We start from the raw sequence: 13,222 nt of genomic DNA, 5'->3' as shown, positions 1-13,222 counted from the left end.
TTCAATATCAAAAACTTTCAAGTAGATGCTGTTTTGTGTATTATATTGGGCTTCACAAATAGTAGTAAGTAGTAAAATTTTTGTTTATTTCTGTTGATTATGATAGTACATTGATTTAACATTTTTATTGATTAGCCTACCTGGCTCTTCATCTTTGTTTAATTTGATATTCTAGTTTAACATTTGCGTTTTTCAACTAGTTTACAGAATATCCCTTTGGGTTGTGTTTTGTTTGAATTGAAAAAAAATGAAAATCTACCAACTACGAGTATCACTTAACATAACGTGCTAGATCTGATGATTTGATCTCCGACAGGTGTCTCTGATCCTTTTCAGGATGAATACTCTCCGTTCTTTTAATGTCTGAATTCCAGCCAGGAGGTGGATCTCATAATTTCTGGTCCGCGTGGGACCTTTTTAGGACCATCCTAAGGATCTAGTTCTGGATTCTTTGAAGTTTAAGGTGATGGCATTTAAGGCAACTCTCCCAGATTGACATCCCGTATTCTATTATGGGAAGGATGATTTATTTGTATACAGCAAGCTAATTTTTCAGGGATCCTGTTGATGAGTGCCCAGACAACCAGAAGTCGTATAACAATGAGCAGACAGTATCGTACATTGCTACAGTTGAAGTCAAAATCGCATATAAGAACGGCATGCATCGCATTATGTTTAAGTTAAATCGTATATAATGCAAATTTCCGACCAATATGCGATGATTCATTTTTTCGTCGTACTGTATCACAAATCAAATCGGATTACATCGTATGACTTTTCCAAGTGAATTTGTTATTACAGATTAAATCGTATATGATGTTAAATCAACCCGTTTAAAATTAAATAAAAATTTGCATGTATATGGCCTCCACTTTTGTACGTATAAGCCATTTTTTTGCATTCTATACGATTTGTTTGCTTGTATATATGTTTGTATATCACGAAAACAACTTTGAATATACGTGCATTCTGGTTGTCTGGGTGGAGTCAACGTGCTCCCTGAAAAGAAGCTTGCTGTCTAATGTTAGCCCGAGGTACACGACATCTTTGGACAATTCCACCACTGAGCCGTTTAAGCAGATCTTATTATTCACCGACGGGACAAGTCTGGGAGATTTAGAGTGTGGAAAGATTGCAGTGTTGATACGGATCTTCCAGCTGTTGCAATATTCAGACAGAACGGCCAGGCCCTTCTGAAGTTTGGCAGTCAGAGCTCCGATGAACCTACCCTTGTAGACGATAGATGTGCCATCTGGGCTTCATAAATTATTCCATGTTTCAAATTTAGAAAATCTAATACCTTAGAATCAGAAGATGCTAGCGGTTATTAACGAACCCAGCTGATTGTCCAATACACTGAAACCTCCGTTTACGAAGTCTTTTTTTACGCAGTATTCAATTTACGTCCCTCTTTTTACGAAGTAAATCCCAAATAACGAGGTTTTCTTTTTTTGCGTAGTAAATCTCAAATAACGAGTTTTCTTTTTACGAAGCAAATCCCACATAACGAGTTTATTTTTGCGATTATGAGAATCAAGGAAAAACTGTGAAATATTCCACAATATGGGTATCTTTGGAATCGGAATGACATTTAGGAACCGGAAATCCATGTCTGACGACATTTTGAAATCCAAGATGGCGGCATCCGGTTCATGAAAAACTGAAAAATAATGTAAAATACCCCACAATATGGGTTTTTATGTAATCAGGGTGACGTGTACGAACTGGAAATCCATGTTTGACGCCATTTTGACACCACAAAATAGGTATTTTTTAAATCGGGATGGCATGGATTTCCGGTTCCTACAGGTCACTCCGATTCCAAAAATACCCATATTGTGGGGTATTGACATTATTTTCCAGGTTTTCTGTAAGTGGATGCCGCCATCTTGGATTTCAAAATGGCGTCAGACATAGATTTCCAGTTCCTTCACGTCACCCTGATTTCGAAAATACCCATATTGGTTTTCATATTAAGAGATGAACTAGCCTATGGCTAAAAATCTCTATAATAAAGAATTAAAAAAAAAAAAAATCCAGGTTTTCATGAACCGGATGCCGCTATCTTGGATTTCAAAACGGCGTCAGGCATAGATGTATAGTTCCTACACGTCAACGACATTTTTTTAACGCACTAATTCGATTTACGAATCCCCGGTTTGGTTCGTAAATGAAGATTCCAGTATGTTCAATAGGCTTATGTGTAAAACTATAGCAGTTGCAGAGGTGAGAATTCCCTCGCCAAATAGCAAATCGGTTGGACATGGCTCTTTTTGATTTGAATGGAATTTTGCACATATGTTGGTTGCTACCCAAGATGACGATAATTGTATGCCGGCGTCGGTGGTGTAGTGACAAGCGTGACTGCTGGTTCAATCCCAGCCGAAGTCAATGGGATTTTTCTGAGGCATAGAAATCTCTGGTCTCATCACTTCGAAAAAGAAGTAAAGCCATTCTACTTACCGGTTCATGTGGATGATGGGTACGATATAATCCCAGGTGGGGAAGCTGCTTCCCTGTCTATTCAATTGCCGTCAATTGTTTTTTCCTTGATGTGTTTTCCGTCCATCTTTTTTTTTTCTTCTTTTTTTTTTTTTTTATTATAGTCACTTTAACACTCTTGGGTCATTCGTGACTTGTCCGGGGGTGAGATTTGGACTCGTGACTTTGGCGTGAGAGGTATGGATGTTAACCACTACGCCGGGGTCGCCGCCTTCCGTCCATCTTGTTTTTTGTTTACTTACCTTACCAATCAGGCTAAGACCTTGTTGTCCTCTGCTGTCCGAAGAAGTCGTCTCCACTCTACTCGATCCATGGCCACAGTTCGCCAGCCTCGTAGTCTGCGAAGGGTCCGCAGGTCACCTTCTACTTGGTCGATCCACCTTGCCCGCTGAGCGCCTCTTCTTCTTGTTCCTGTTGGGTCGCTTTCTAGAACCATTTTCACTGGGTCGTCGTGCGGCATTCTTACGACCTGCCCAGCCCACCGTAGTCGCCCAATTTTTGCAATGTGGACGATGGATGGTTCTCCCAGCAGCTGTTGCAATTCGTGGTGCATTCGCCTCCTCCACGTTCCGTCATCCATCTGCACTCCACCGTAAATGGTACGCAACACCTTCCGTTCGAAAACACCAAGGGCGCGTTGGTCCTCCACGAGCATAGTCCAGGTCTCGTGGCCGTAGAGGACCACCGGTCTCATCAGCGTCTTGTAGACAGTCAACTTCGTGCGGCGGCGAATTTTATTCGACCGGAGCGTCCTCCGGAGACCAAAATAGGCACGATTCCCTGCCATAATGCGTCTATGAATTTCTCTGCTATGGTATCATTTTCGGCGGTCACCAGTGAGCCCAGATACACGAACTCATCGACCACCTCGATTTCGTCACCGCCAATCTGAACTCGGGGTGGGAGGCTAACATTGTCTTCCCTAGAACCTCTTCCTTTCATGTATTTTGTCTTTGATGCGTTGATGGCAAGTCCAATCCGTCTACACAGATAAAAAATCTGAATTTTAATTGTGATGTAAACATTCATTCACGTAGACTTGTATTTCATTTCACGCAACCGAGCAACTTGCAAACAATGTTGTTTGCAAAGATGGGCTTTTGTATACAATATTTGCTACATTGCATGAAATGTGTCAGAACTTTACATGATATATAATGTAAACGTATATTATATGTGACGCTCCATTTATGTGCATCACATTGAACAGAAATTTACACTACTTTTTCGAACTGTGTAGCTTCAGCCTTCAGTCTGATGTACGTTTCCGCCATTATCTCAAAGTTCCGTGCCATAATGTCGATGTCATCGGCGAATCCAAGGAGCTGGATGTACTTCCTGAATATCGTGCCACTCGTGTCTATCCCAGCTCTTCTGATAACACCTTCTAACGCGATGTTGAACTGCAGACACGAAAGTCCATCACCCTGCCGTAACCCCCTTCGAAATTCAAAGGGACTCGAGAGTGTCCCCGATACTCGAAAAACGCACATCACTCGATCCATCGTCCCCTTGACCAATCGCATCAGTCTATCCGGAAATTCGCACTCGTGCATAATCTGCCATAGGTGATCTCGATCGATTGTGTCGTATGCGGATTTGAAATCAATGAACAAATGATGTGTGGGCACGTTGTATTCGCGGCATTTCTGCAGAACCTGCCGAATCGCGAAATTTTGGTCCATGGTAGCGCATGAATCCCGCCTGGTATTGCCCCACGAACTCTCTTGCAAATGGTGACAGGCGGCGGCATAGAATTTGGGAAAGTACCTAGTAGACGGCGCTCAGCAGTGTGATCACGCGGTAGTTGCCGCAATCCAACTTGTCGCCCTTTTTGTAGATATGGGCATAGGACACCTTCCATCCACTCCTCCGGTAATATCTCCTCCACCCAAATCTTGGCAATTACCCAGTGCAGCGCTCTAGCCAGTGCTTCACCACCGTATTTTAATAGCTCACTTGGTAGTTGATCTACACCAGTTGCTTTGTTGTTCTTCAGCCGACCGATCTTCTCCTCAACTTCTTGAAGATCAGGGGCCGGTAGCCTGCCCGAGCAAAGTCAAATATCAGAAAAATATCAAAATGATATCAAATTATAATTACGAGACAGTTCTCATAATAATAACATTGATTGAACTAAATCATTTGATTACACTTGTCTCACTGAATGCTAAAACTGAACTGATTGAATTTTGCCTCAGTGGTCATACTTATGCCCTACTTCTGTTAATACTGCATAATTCTTATTTCTGCTGACACTTGATGATCGATGAACTGGAGTGGTTGCGTGGTCCGATGTGTTGCAACGCGGCACATTGATGACGCCATTGGTTTACATGGAAATGTGTTCCGTGATTCCTACGGGGGGTGAAGAAAGGACGTCCTCGTCCTTGTTGTTCTTGTTGTCAGATGTGACTTCTGATGACTTCTGCCTTTTGTTCCTTGATTTTGATTGTTGAATCTTGATGGTGAACTTTCGGTTCCGAAAACACACATAGATGACTACTCCTGTTATAGCGACTGTTAAAATTGACAGCCCGCCTAGAATGATGAAAATCAAATTTTGATGATTGTATTGCTTAAAGTTGATAAATTCCAATTGATTCCGGTTCTCTTTGGTTCAGATGCTGAGCGTTGGAATGTCATAATGTTTAACTATAGTTCGGTTGATTATTAAGCTGGGAAATGCGCCTTGCAGTTCCTTGGTGGTATCAGATTCTTTTTGTGATGTGATAATCTGGTCGTTTATTTTTATACTGCAATTGAAGAAATTAATCAAAAAATTTCCTGAATGTTTCCTGTTGTATGGTCCGCAGCTTGAATGCATGTATACACTTTTAGCGTTATTTATAAGAAAACTGTTATCCGAAATTAGACTAGTAAACGTGTTAATTTCTTTCATTGCATTGCAATGGCTTATGATTCCCGTAATCATTGAGTGTGTGCAATTATCCTCCAATTATTGCATGTATTCTTCTGCACGTGCTCCAAGGTCTGTTGCCGTGCCACCTTCGTTTTCTGCTGATTCACCGTTGAGGTGCTCGTCATAGTACTGCTTCCACCTTTCAATCACCTCACACTCGTTCGTGAGAAGGTTACCGTCCAAGTCCTTGCACATATCGGCTTGCAGCACGTAGCCTTTGCGCGAACTATTTAGCTTCTCGTAGAACTTCCGTGTGTCGTTTACGCGGTACAGATTTTCCATCGCCTCGCGATCTCGGTCTTTCTGCTGACGCTTCTTCTTTCGGAAAACCGATTTTTGTCTGTTCCACGCTTGTCTGTATCGCTCCACATTCAATCTCGTGCGGTGTTGCAGCATTCTCGCCCGTGCTGCATTCTTCTTCTCTACTAAGAGTTTGCATTCGCCGCCAAACTAGTCATTTCTTCGGTCCGGGATTGCAGTACCTAGTGCCGCTGCAGCAGTACTACCTATGGTGGAACGGATGTCCCTCCAGCCATCTTCAAGAGAAGCTACGCCAAGCTGCTCTTCCGTGCCCTTGTTTTTTGTTCTGAGTACCAATTCTACCGACGATAAGAAGGTGTAGAACCTGGACCCTACATATTGACCCATTCGAACCAAGGGCTTTACTTTCCTTACTTTCCCGAAGGAAGGCATGGTCAGAGATGTTATGCTTCAGAAAATCTGACTGGGATTGAACCCATGCTCTTTGGAGTGAGAGTTTAAAAATATTGAAGAGTGTCATTTTTAATGTTATGTAAACACTTTTTTTTTCAATTTTTTACCCATTTATTAACGTGTATTTTTAATGAAAAAAAAAATCTTACAACTTATACTTCATTTCGATTGGAAGTGACGTTTTCGACTTTTTTTGTGAGGTGGCATACAATCCATTCGTCGTTTGGTATGGAACTGGAAATTTCAACACAACCCAATAAGACAACAAACAGTCGGAAAATCAAGACGCAATCGCATTATTTTGCTTTTCTTAAAAGATACTCGGTATCCATCATGAAGTTTTTCATGGAACTCACAAATTGACCTATTATGCTATGCGATTCCTTCGGCTATTTACAACTGTTAATGTGAAATCAATTCAATTAAAAGAAGTCATTGGAATCTCATAATTCTAACCAATTGTTCGTTTTCCATTTTATTTTCAGCTGCCAAATTAACTCGAAACATGACTAAGTTCACCGCTTGAAATCACAGTCAATCAATGATGTCAATCTATCGGGCAGACCTCAGCAAAATACCAATTCCCGGTGCACCGCTTTGCTCGAGCAATCCGATACTGCTGATACTACATGGCAAGCACCTTTGAAGACACTCTTCTTGGACCACACATCTCGGCTAAAGGTGAAGTCGTCGTTTAGAAGATTACCTTGGAGGGTTTTACCTCTCAATACAGTAAGAGCAAGAAGCGAAAGGAACGAAAGCTCTTGCATCATCATCGTCAACATCATCATCATCATCATCAGCAGCAGCAGCAGCTTAGTTGCAGATGCAAGCAGAAGAAACTCTGATTCATGATTTTTGATCCGTCACGGTACGGAGCGAAATGGTGTGCTATAAAGTGAACCCAGGACACGTGCTCCATGCGGTTAAGTGCGAAGCTATACCCGATGGCCCAAAGTTGGTCCTTCCGAGAGCAGGATGATGAAGAATAGTGCATTTAGTTTATATGTGTGTGTGTGCGTCTACCGACAAGCAATTCTCCTGGTCGTCGCCGTCGTCGTTCTCTGTGAGTGATGGTTTCAAGCTCGGCGTGGAAAATTATACCCTAGCAAAATTCGAATGCCGTCAGCTCGAGCAGCAGTGGGAATGAGAACGAAACGAGAAAAGTGCAACTGAAGAAATTAATAATAAATTATATTTCCCGGGTTATCCGTTCTACCTACCGACCGACCGACCGACGAGCCGCGAGCCTCCTACAACACCGTTCTTAATTTCTGCCATGCTCGCACGCTTGCTGCGGGAGTTGCTGTCTCATGCGATATTATTGCTGGTCTAGCACGCCCGCGTCGGAGGAGTATGGAGCTGCACGAAAGTGGAAATTGCCAGTAAGAAAGTTTGATTAGAATGGAATACGGGGCACAGTGGGAGTAGGAGCAATGTCGTCGAGTTTATATAATGAATGGATTAGAGCTGTTTGATGCAAATGGGTTTCTATTTTCGTGCCATTTCCGTAGGCTTGCTTTAATGAACGCTGGTAATTGGAATGCTGTATCAAAACTACCGTTGCAGGTATATTTTTGACTGGATAGCTACAAAAGGTTTCAAAATACCATGAGAGTAAATTTTGTAGAGATCTTAATTCCTAGATATATGTTGGTGCTGGCACATAACTGACGAATAGCATTTAGAGGTATCAATTTTTACTCAAATTGAATAGCTCTTTTTTTTCCTCTGTTCAGGATATAACACCACTGCGACCAGTAATTTGATCTATTGTAGTAGGGGAAATGAATGTAATGTCGGCCTAAAATCTTTGGTTTTTTGTACACACTCGATTACAATTATTTATAATTCTGGCATTCAAATAAGAGATTATTCTGTACTGTTATAAAGGGATCAAAATATTTCCCTGTTTTGTTTCAATCTGTTCCACGGGTTTCACTTCCTCTATTGTGATTTGTTTGATTGGCCCTCCGTTTGACTTCAGCAGTGTGGCACAAAAAATAGACAAGACGAAATAAAAACACATCAAAATTGGTGAGCCGCAGCAAGTGCAAATGCAAAAATCTCCTATAAGCTATCGTGAAATTCACGAATTGGCTTAAGGATCCTGAGTGCTGGTTTTAAAAAAATAGATATTTGAAAATCATGGATTGTTGAAAAAATATTTAGATAATTCATCAAAAAACTATCAAAGTTACCCCGTTTTACGGTACCTACATATCTTAATGCATTTTTTTAACATCCCAATTTGCAATAGACGCTCCCGTTAGTTAAGGAATGTTGTTCCAACCAGTGCGCAAAACAGTAAGGTGCAATGAGTCATTTTCATATGAATATGAACAGCCATCCGCCTCATCATTCACTGCCTCGTGAGAGTCTGAATGATTCGGAAGTAAACGAGTCACTGACAGCAGAGAACTCAGTCATTAGCTCAGTCAGCACGTTTATTCTTCCGTGATGGTACCCAATCCTTATTTTGAATGACTGAGCGTACATTTTCTATGGAAAAATGCCTCAATTACATGCTGTGTGAGCGAAGGCCAGCGATGTGAGTCGCCTGTTCGTGAGAGACAGAATGTTTTTGTTTGCTCTTTCATTGCTTCGTCCTTCACCATTTGGTACATACGGTAAACTCAGCAAAAGCAGTCAATAATTTTACGCTCTGGCTCCAACCCATCGCAACAAAAACAAACTCTTGACCAAATTTCGAAAATTTTATAGAAATAAAAATGTATTGACCCTAGCGTGTTCAAATTACCCTTACAAACATAATTCAAAAAACCTTCAGAAAAGTTTCGGATTCTTCAGAGATAGTCCGAGAGCTTCAGAAAATACCAGAACTTTTGGGAAGCTCAATGATCTGTAATGGTAAGTTCCGAGAACTGGTTGATAAAATTCAGTAAAATTCCGATGAAGATCAAAGATCTCCAGAACTTCATGAAAATTTCAGAAACTTCACATAAGTTTCAAGAACTTCTGGGAAGATCAGATTGCTTCAGGTATAAACATCTTAAGGAATGATTAAAGAACTTCGGAACACTTCTAAGATCTTAAGGCAGATCCACGAACATCAAACACATTGTGGGAACTTTACAGATGTCCTAAGAATAGAAATGAAATCGTCCAGAAAACTTCAACAAAGTTAAGATAACTTACGGAAAGTAACGGATACTTCAGGTCCCTCCCCTTGGCTAGTTTTTTAACCTGGACGTTGGTGGGCGGGCCTAATCTTATGCTTCATAGTGGAGCGTTGGAGACGGTTGGTTTAGGTCCGGCATCGTTGGCTCATGCCGTGAAAGAATAGCGTCATGAGCATGCGATGAGGATTACTGAGCTTTCCCTCTCTGATGAACCATTGCATAAGAGAACCAAAGTTCTAGCCTGAAGTGATAGTATCACACTTGTTACTCCTTTATTTGAAAGCCGCGTTGTAGTACGCTTACTTATAGGCACTGACGTTGGGTGCGATACTGGCGGGTTTTGCTGCAAATCACTCTTATTTTATTTATTTTTTTACGCAGATAGATTTATTTGGGTTTGCAAGGGAATTATACTATTGAAATATTTCAGAAAGTGCCCAACAGTGCTCCTTCTACTTGCGTGACAAGCTTTCGTTGTTGTTTTAATTGAGGTATTACTCAGGGAACAATGTGAAACACCATTTTTGTACATGGTATTGCAACTAATCTTATATGTGCTTCATTTTGATTTGGGATAAGTGCTTGAACTATGGCTCGGGATTTCTACTGTGGCGTGCTTCTATTGTGACATAACCATACGTATTTTTTTGGAAACATAACATAGTGGAAACGTGTGAGCGTAGTTGAAGCATATACCCTGTGTAATTTAAAAATCAGATATTAAACTAACTTCAAAGTGAAGCATTTTAGTCACTTGAAGGTGTCACCTGGGACGAACTAATATATATTAAATATAGGTCAAAGTCAAAAACAACTTGAAACACGTTAAATTTTAGATTACATTCACAAGTGCAGGTACTTAATAAAGCATGGTAGGTAGATTAGAGATTTCAATTATTTATTAAATTAGACTAGAGATATCATAATCATCAAACGAACTTAAATAAGAAAATTTAGACAGCCTAGTAGCATTAAGTAGATTAACAGAAGTGTTAGGCATCCGCATCGGAGGGTCCGCTTAGGGAGGCAACTAGCCTTTAAAGCAACTGGCAACTAGCCTTTTCATGTATTGTCTGTTTATTTTGATTATTGCTTTAAAATACCATTTTGGTATATATGTGAAAGAATGAATCAGTGGGAGATGGATTTTCGGTTTCTTTACATTTATCATCACTATGTGTCATTTCATCAAAACCCCCCAATAACCAGCCTTTTCAATCCCTTCCTTTTCCCATGGCGTTCAAGTGGTCCGCATAGACTATTCAGCCATTACCCGTCCTTTATCCTCGGCTTTGGATTGACTTGCGCTCCCATTGCCCCACCAAACGCTGCAAAATGAAATGAAAATGAAAGGAAAGTAACGGATACTTCAGGTCAGTTCTGAGAACTTTAGAGCAGTTCCACGACCCTCAGAAAATTAGGAAGCTCCAAAAAGCATTGATTGTTTTATCAAACTTCCAAGAGCTTCAAAGAAGTTCTGGAAGCTTCAGAAAAGTTCTAAGAATTTCAAGATCGGTCAGAGCTTCTGTGGCGTTTAATGAGCTTAAATGGTATGTTTGGATAGCATCCGGGTAGTTCCATAGATTTCAGGAAAACTTCTAGACAGGAATTTGCAGAATATTGAGAACTTCAGAAATGTTCAAAGATCTTCAGTATAGATCAGAGAACTTCTGTGCAATCCTATTTACTTCACAAAAATGTATGGAACTTTAAAGAAGTCATGAAAAATTAAAGGATGCTTCAAACATATCTGGAATGTAACTTGAACGCCAAGGAATCAAAAATATCTTCAAATGACAAAATGACAAGCGATCAACGAACCGAATGATAACGCTATGTCAGAAGTGGAAAGCAATAATGATATAATCACCTTCCTTATTTTTTATGACAAGCAGCCCGTTTGACACAGCTCACTCGGGGCGGTAGAAGGAAACGAGCAAATTGTTAGCAAGCTGCTTCACGAAGTAAAGCCGAAGATGATACACGTGTGTTAATAGGATTTTTTTTTCTTTTCTCGATTCAGAATTAAGCTATGTCATCATCTTTGTATATTGCAACAAAGCAGGCAAGCAAATCTATCATTATCCTTCTACCACTCCGATCGAGCTATGTTACAGAGCGAGTTTGCCATGGTAGTCGTAGCAACCGTTTTGTCTGTAACGTTGGTTGCTTTATGGATTACGGTAAACGATTTGTAGCCAATTTTATTTATTTATACGAAAATTAGAAGATACTGAGAGGTAAGCACATATCATCGGTGAAAGACGTGTGTGTGTGAGACAATTTGTGAAAAAATCTAAGGGCACCGGTGCGATTCGAACCCGCAATTCCCATTCAGTACACGGGTGCATTGCCTTTGCCCTTCCCGATGATGTTGTTGGTTTGCGTGGGCGACCCTCGGTTGGCGAGAAAAGGGCCTACAAAGGTTTGTTTACAAAAAGCTTGTATGCCCTTTTCAAATGTGGCTCTAGTCTTTTTGCGCAAGCGTTCTCTAATACACACCAATCGTCTATTACTGACGATATGTGCTTGTACCGCAACCACTCAGTATTGGTCTATGTGAACAAATACAGCTCGTATGTGTTCTACATCATACATGTTGGATAAGGGATGCTTTATGTTTTTGAATTCGTTGTTGAATACACTGCGGGAACATAAGGAATGTTCCCAGGACTTTTGGAAATATAGTGTATCTCAAAATTGAGCGTACAGATGTACTTAAATTTTAGAAAAGCCATGGCTGCATTAGTTGCGTTTATTAAAAGTAAGAGCTATATAAGAAAAACGCCTTTTCCTTGAAAAATCTTAATATCTTGAAACAGAATGAACTTTATTTTTAATTGTGCTCATTTTAAGTCACAATACAGATCATCCATACTTCACTTATTTAACTGAAATTCGTTCACTAGGTAAAAAATTGAAAATCGTGCGTTTTACTAAAATAAATCTAACTTCATACAGGTTATTCCAATAAAGTTCAAAACAAAAACGATAAATCAATAAACATCTGTTTAACCACCAGCCAAGATTTAAAAAAAATATATCTATTCAGAATGTTGAAAAAAATGTTCCACTAGGGTGCAGGCATGGAAAATCATTTGCATTCATTTCGTGCATTCATTTACATTCATTTGCCTTTAACTTTTTTCTTCAACAGCATTCCGCAAAATGATGTAAGTTTTTGTAGGTTTTGTTATTAGCTACACCTTTTGTAAATATATTAAATTCGTATCTCTTCTGCATGACGAAGCAGAGCGAACAGAAGCCACTACTATTTTTCATTGAATGTATTTTACATTCACTGAAAAACAGTAACAAGTTCTGCCCGCTCTAGTTCGTGATGCATAAGAGATACAGATTTGAGTTATGAACAAAAGTTGTAGTTAATAACAAAACCTACAAAAGCTTTAAACATTATTTTGCAGAATGTTATTGATGAAAAAAGTTAGAGGCAAATGAATGTAAATGAATGTATGAAATGAATGCAAATGATTTTCCATGCCTGCTAGGGTGTACGCTCAATTTTGCGATACACTGTATTTAGGGCACTTCTAGGAAACTTCAAGACCTTCTGGGCGGTTGCATTGGCTTCAGGAAAACTTGAGTAACTTTTAAAAGTTCTGAGATCTTCAGGACTATTCGATGAAATTCCAGGAAGTCAACAATAGAGATGATCAGTGAACTTGAGAAAACTTGTAGAAAGTTTGAATAATTTCCAAGCAGCACAAGGGAAGATTGATTTTGAAATCTTCAGAGTAGCTCAGAGATCTTCAGGGCAGATCCAATAAGCTCCGAGAATTTTAAGAAAATCCAGAATTTAGAGGATGATAAATGATCTGTAATGGAAAGGTCTGATAAACTAAGAACAGTTCCAAAAAATTCAGGAAAATATTGATAAATTTTAAAAAGTTTAGTGACATGGCGGGATCATCAGAAGTTC

At 39.9% G+C, this 13,222-nt stretch overlaps 1 protein-coding gene across 2 annotated transcripts in view; it reads left to right on the top strand.

Moving 5' to 3' along the window:
• Nucleotides 1–13,222, top strand: part of LOC135707992 (protein O-mannosyl-transferase TMTC1-like) — an 860,006-nt gene that overhangs the window by 500,536 nt on the left and 346,248 nt on the right. For both annotated transcript variants that reach the window (XM_065229915.1, XM_065229914.1), the window contains one exon: nt 6,625–7,524. The gene's annotated coding sequence lies outside the window, so the exon portion shown is untranslated. The remainder of the gene's footprint in view (nt 1–6,624; nt 7,525–13,222) is intronic.

Source organism: Ochlerotatus camptorhynchus, unplaced genomic scaffold, assembly GCF_037179485.1.
Source record: "Ochlerotatus camptorhynchus isolate MF236.1 unplaced genomic scaffold, CSIRO-AGI_Acam_v1.1 ptg000324l, whole genome shotgun sequence".
In the NCBI taxonomy this organism is placed as follows: domain Eukaryota; kingdom Metazoa; phylum Arthropoda; class Insecta; order Diptera; family Culicidae; genus Ochlerotatus; species Ochlerotatus camptorhynchus.
This window is presented reverse-complemented; position numbering and strand designations above follow the sequence as displayed.